Here is a 6,809-nt window from a genome sequence, read left to right on the forward strand (position 1 = left end):
TGTGTGTGTGTGTGTGTGTGTGTGTGTATACAGATAACTTGAAACTAATTAACTTAAATTTGGGGGGGGGAAACATGAATAAAAAGGATTACCATACTTCCTGGTCTAACTCCCCTATAAGTATTGGAAGGCTTGCTTTTAGACTAACTAAAGTGGAGTAACCCAAAGTCTAGGCCCTGGGGACCTGCAGTCATGCTAGGCAAGTGATGTCATGCAAGGCATGACTCTTTCCCCCCAGATTCTAAATACACTGTGATAATAAATGAAATATATGTATGTGCTTCCTTAAACTATTCATAGATTTATTGTTGATGGGGAAATGATAGAAAAATATACTTACAAAAGTATAATAATTATGTGGCATTAAAAAATCATAAAGTTGTCTGGTTTTATTCAAAACATGTTTGAACCCCCGTTCTTTCTGGAGGTGTGAAAGGGAATGTTCTTTAACCGATCCATACCGAGGTGAGGGTGAGCGAAGGTAGCTCATTCCTCAGTACATGAACCATCTCTTGCCATCTTCTGGGGAGTAATTTGAGGAGGAAGTTTGCATAAGTGCGGTCAGGATGGCAAAATCCTCAGTGTTTTCTGTAAGAACCTAAAAAGGTTTAGCATGGTGGGTGGCAAGATGGCTCCGCTGGTAAGAGTGCTTGCTGCCAATCCTGACTCTCCAGGTTTGATTTCTGGATCACACATAGTGGGAGGAGACAGCCAACTCCTATAGGTTGTCCTTTGATCCCCACATGTGCACCATGGCACACTTAGGAACACAGACACACAGATAAACACACATTGAAAAATGTAATTTTCAGGGCTGGAATGATGGCTCAAAGGTTAAGAGCACTGACTGCTCTTCCAGAGGTCCTGAGTTCAATTCCCAGCAACCACATGGTGGCTCACAACCATCTGTAATGGAATCTGATGCCCTCTTCTGGTGTGTCTGAAGACAGCTACAGTGTACTTGTATATACAAAGTAAATAAAATAATTTTTAAAAAAATGTAATTTTCAAGTTCAGCATGCAATAGCTTTGTTTTATTAGCATGTGACATATGAATAATATTAGACATTGACTTATGGGCATAGGGTTTGGCATCTAAGATGTGTTTTGAAGGTTACTGGGTGCTCAGTACTGGAGAATTTATTCAAGATCGAGTCTCTGGGTCATCTGTTGTCTTAACACAGGCAACACAGCAGCTGCTCACAGAGTTCACATCAGGATTGACAAGTTAGTTTCTGCAGGGAGCAGTGTAGGCTCTGATCAAATAAAAGCTACTGCCTTTCCCTCCATTTTCCAGAAACGTATGCATAGCATAATAATCCTTGCTTAAATCAGAAAAAAAAAAGTATCGTTTTAACACAAGCCCTCTTTGATAACACTGGGCCCTTTCAGAATGTTCCCTTTCTCTGGATGGCTTTGATTGGTGCCGGTCATGGCTGCTTTCAGAACACAGTGATGTTACAAGTCTCCAGCCCAGTTCTTCACACCTTGCCACCAGGGCTTGCTCTTCTCTCCCTTCTGCATGCTTCTGGCCTTGTCTGTAGAGCTATCATCCAGGAGAGGAGGTGCCAGTGGTGGCCATGGACCCTACACTTGAAAGAAACTATTGCCTTTATTTATGTGTCGGGGTAGGGTAGGGTGTGTGTGTGAGCAGAGGTCAGAGAGCAGCTTCCAGCATCGGGCTCCTCCCTTCTACCACTTGGGATACTAGAGACTGAACTCAAGTCGGCCTTGATGTCAGCGGCCTTTACCCAAGGAGCCACCAGGCCACTCCCTCCTTTTCCAGGCTGCGGAACTCTCCCATAGCAGATTGCCTACTGGTGTAGCTAGACCATCTGACGCTGCAGATTCAAATCCACTCATTCTTGTTGTCTGGGTGACAGTCGCTGCCCTTGTAGCTGGCCCTTACCCTCTTGGTCAAGATAAGTTGTCATCTGGGTAGAGATAGGCCTGTTGTCTTCTCCTGCAAGCAAAGCCCTAGAAACAACCATAGTGTTTAGAAGAAGGCTTATGCAAATTTTTTCTCCACTTAGTAGGGTTCAAAAACTCAATTAATACACTTTCCTGGTAAAGAAAGGGAATAACACTAGATTAGGATCTGTCTTAGGGTTTTACTGCTGTGAAGAGACACCATGACCAAGGCAACTCTTATAAATGACAACATTTAATCGCGGTTGACTTACAGGTTCAGAGGTTCAGTCTATTATCATCTGTGGAACCATGAAACATAGCTTGGTTCCTGGTTGAGCTAAGGTTCAAAACCCCGGAGACCCTGAAGGGAAGGTAGCATTTCACCTGTTCCTGGGCACCAGGACCCTGTCACTAGATGCAGTTCCCCATAGATTTGTGGCCATCAGTCACGTAAAGGCAATGCCCCAAGCCCCTCCACATGTAGAGAATGTGACCTGCGGGCATATAGTCTCAAGGCAGATCTCTATTTTAATGAGGTCCCTAAAGGCCTGGAGGACTTAGCCAATAAGCTTCCTAGATGTTCCTCCCTGCAAAAGGTATTTAACCCCAGGCCAGCTCTGAGAAGTGGGGTACTGTTTTACTCATCCACTTTCCACCATGACAATAAATGCCTTAAAACCATGGACTGCTTCTTTTCATCTGGATCTGCAGTGGGGAGCCATGGAGATGGCCTTTGTCTATAGAGCTGCCATCTAATCTCTACCAGCCACCATTGCCACCAAGCCAAACTCAAGTCAACTGCCACCATCAACCTGAAACTCCCCCCTCATGCCTCGCTCCCCCCCCACCCCTGCTGTGGGCTAGATCCAGCCTGAGGGCCTCCATTCCACTCTCAGCTCTCCCTTGGTTCCCAGTGGTGTCTGGATGTCCAAGGGCCTGAGAACCTGATGGCCTCGCCGAGGACCCCTTAGTCAGCTCCAGCTGTCCTGAGCCTCAGACTGTACTTCCCCACAACCAAGTGGTGTCCTGGGGCTTCCCTATGGCCTGCCCAGAGACAGCGTGGGGTAAGCATGGCCAAATTCCTGCCTTCTGCCTCCCTGTGCAGCCCGTGCCCTGTAGCAAAACGAACGGGGACCCCATAACGCTACAATCATCAAGGCAGGAGCATGGCAGCATTCAGGCAGGCATGGCACAGGAAGAGTTAAAAGTTCAACATCTTGTTCCAAAGGCAAACAGAAGACTGAGTTAAAGGCAGCTAGGATGAGGGTCTTAAGGCCCATGCCCACAATGGGACCCCTCCTCCAACAAGGCCACATCTCCTAATAGTACCACTCCCTGGGCCAAGCCTATTCAAATCATTACAGGATGCAAATTTGGTTTCTTATTCTGGTGAGAAAAACATAAACAGAAGGTTAAAGGGTGGCTTCCACTCTCCCATAGGACATCTAAGCATTCTGTAGAACTTTTCTCCCCATGCTTTAACTATAATGAATATCTGGTGAATATTTCATATGTTTAATGATTGGGTGTTTTCACTTGAAAACTCAATCAGAATCTGTTAATGTTTTTACCCACCCCCCTTTACTCAGGCAGAGCTCTCCCAGAATTGCTTCCTAGTGCTACATTGTTTACAAGTCATATCAATGATAAACCTGAAAACGGTTAGGAAAGAGAACCAATCCACAGCTGTCTAATTAAATAGACAAATTTTTTTTTTTTTAAACAGGGGAGAGCGCGAACGCAGTCCCCCACTACCACAAATTATGCAGTCGAGTTTCCCGCATTTGGGGAAATCGCAGGGGTCAGCACATCCGGAGTGCAATGGATAAGCCTCGCCCTGGGAAAACCACCTTCGTGATCATGGTATCTCCCCTGCCAGGTAAGTATGACAAATTTTACTAAATTATTTTTAATAATGTTATATTTTCATTTACTACATATTTATATATCATATTTGTCATTGTATTACATATTAAATATTAATTACACATTGTACATCATATATCACACATCATGTATCACATTAAATATACATTAAATATATCACAGAATAACAAATTATTAATAATTTAATATGTATAACAAAATATAAAACTTTAATAAAGATTTATTAAATTGGCAAGCTTTATTAAATACTAGCCAGGAATATGGACAGTGGCCAGGTCCATACCTGGTATTCCCAGAGAAGGGTGCTGAATTAGGTTAGTCAGGTGCTCCCACAAGCAGTAAGATCGTATTTCAGTCAAATTAGGAGTTACAGAGAACCTAAGCTGTAGGAAGGAAACCTAAATCGCTTTATCACTGTTCTTTGCAAAGACATAACCTGGAATTAGTCATATGGTGTTACAAATGAATGTGAGCTCAGGATGTAGACTGAGACCCGTTTCATCCATGATAGACAGGAAATTTCCGTAGGGTGTTACCTCTAAAAAATACATATGCTGATATCAGCATGGAGGCAGAGTGGGGCGCTGAGTGAAGTGGGCAGGCTTACCGTTTCTCAGGTTCACACGAGACTGAATAGTGAAAGTGTTCTCTCTTGAATCTTCTCTAGGATGGCAGCTCCTCTTAAATAGTTTACTCAGTGTACCCTGACGATAGACACATAATTCAGGTTCTTAAATAAAACACCTCTAGGCCAGAAGATGGTGATGTATGCCTTTGCACTCAGGAGGCAGGGACAGGAGGGTCTCTGTGAGTCTGAGGCCAGCCTGGTCTACAGAGTGAGCACTAGAATAGCCAGGGCTACACAGAGAAACTCTGTCACAAAAGAAAGAATGGAAGAGAGAGAGAGAGAGAGAGAGAGAGAGAGAGAGAACACTTCGGGGTTGACGAACATGTCCACTTGAATGTGTATTAGATGAACATTATTTATTGTTCCTGGTGCAGAGGAAGTGAAAGCAACTGAGACTTGTAGGTAAATCTTTACATAAGTCTGCTATGTTCTGAGAAGCTTTGGCCAAAGCATCTTGTTGTGACTACTGCCTCTTTGATATACTTCATATATAGCATATATAGCATATTATTTAGCTAATACAAAGATAGAGGTACGGACACTGATTTTCTTCCTTATCTCTCCCTGATGCAGATATCTATTTAAAAATAATTTCCATGCTTCTGAAGGTCTCCCCCACCCAAGTCATTCACTCCCATATTTTTCATATTTTCTGTTTCCTTGGGTTGTATTTCTGGGTTTTATGTATTTTTTTCCCAGACATCACAATCATGGAAAGACCCACACTACATAACCTTTATAGGTTTTGGGTGTGATACATGGCCAAAGTGCTAAGAGACTTTGAAATTTATCAATTCCTTCCCAACTTAACAATGTTGTAATTCTGTACTGGGACCTTGAGGAAGAAAAATCATTCAGAATGTATCATCAAATAATATTCTGCGATAAAGAAAGATACACGGAAGTCTTTCATTACGTTACAAGTTCTTTCCCTGTACCTTTCTTCAAGAGTTGTCACGATCATTAAGACATTTTTTTATTCAAAAAACATTTTTCCCTAGAGATAATTTGTGACAATGGGTGAAAAATGGGAGGCAAGTGTTTCCTGGAGTGAGGGCTACAACCATGAGCTGACAGCTACGTCATTTCCCTGTGAGTGTCTGCCTCCTTTCCCAGTGTATATATATATATATCTACTTCTCTGTTTTATTACTAGTTAGGAAATGTCAGTAAGCATGTGTTTGGCAAGGATAAACAATCTCCTTCCCTGTGTAATTTAACTCTAACCAATATTCTTATTAGGTCTCCAGAGAGTTGGGCCACGGCAGGGGCTGGTGAGGTGGCAGACCGGGAAGGTAGCACTCTGACCAGCAGTCACAGGTTTTATTAAATGAGATTTTCCCCCCTATTTGTCGCTGGTGTCAAAGTCTAGCTCAAATTAACTTGAGCAAATAGAAATAGCTTATTGGCTCTTGCCACCCAAATGCAGCGAACACAGGCTGAGTGCTGAGAAATAGTGACATAAACCCTGGAGATTAAGGACCTTCCTTTTAGTTTTTTTCTTTCTGGTGGGCCTGCTTTTATTTTTAAATGGAGCAAATGAGTCTTCTCTTCACACTGCATGAAATCCACATCATACCATCTTGCTTCATGCTTTGAAACCCAAGCTTTTTTCTCCCAGTTCTAGTTGGTCAGCTTCTTCATGCCTATGTTTTCTGGGAGGCTTACTCACACCCGCTACCTTCCTGGGTTCTATAAAAGAATACATAGTAACAACTGCCAAGCTGGAGACCAGAGAGCATGAATAAAACTGCAACACAACCACAACCGCTACAATGAAACATGCTCGCTCCTGCCTCGGACTTAAATCCTAGAACCGAGAGCCTGTCTCTCTAGATTAGGTCCAGTCTACCCTACCTTTCCAGCCTCTTAAGTGGTGGAAGACCTACCTTAGGAATCTCTTGGTGGCAAAGATGGTGGAAAGAGAGGGACACATTTTAGTCCCTTGAGTCTAGGTCTTGTAGGCCATGATCGTGCATAACGGGAGAAGGGGCTGGAACAGATCAACATGTTTCTTAGAGATCATTAAGACAAGCAGTTTGACCAGGCAACACAGGCTATCATTTACTTTTAAAGAGTAGTAGCTTCATCATGTGGCCCAATAATGACCACAAAGCTCTGACACACTAAATAGCCATTCATCCTACGCTATGGAAACTGCTCATCCTATGGTATGGAAGCCATTCATCCTACGCTATGGAAGCATTGGTCTGCTCCTCTCATTTTTTTTTCCTCTTTAGAATTCTGAGGAGGAGAAATCACTTCACTTCCTTTTAACAAGGAAGAGCCCTCAGTAGTTTGTTTGGGTAGGCTCATGTGCTTGTCCTTGCTCTCTCTCTCTCTCTCTCTCTCTCTCTCTCTCTCTCTCTCTCTCTCTCTCTCT

General features: G+C 43.2%; 1 non-coding gene and 1 pseudogene across 1 annotated transcript; one reads left to right on the forward strand and one right to left on the reverse strand.

Moving 5' to 3' along the window:
- Nucleotides 1–6,809, forward strand: part of LOC110326099 — a 41,838-nt pseudogene that overhangs the window by 32,870 nt on the left and 2,159 nt on the right.
- LOC115064782 lies at nt 3,635–3,798 on the reverse strand. Its single transcript, XR_003844600.1, has one exon. It is a non-coding gene; the product is annotated as a U1 spliceosomal RNA (small nuclear RNA).

This window comes from Mus pahari, chromosome 9 (assembly GCF_900095145.1).
Source record: "Mus pahari chromosome 9, PAHARI_EIJ_v1.1, whole genome shotgun sequence".
Taxonomy (NCBI): Eukaryota; Metazoa; Chordata; class Mammalia; order Rodentia; family Muridae; genus Mus; species Mus pahari.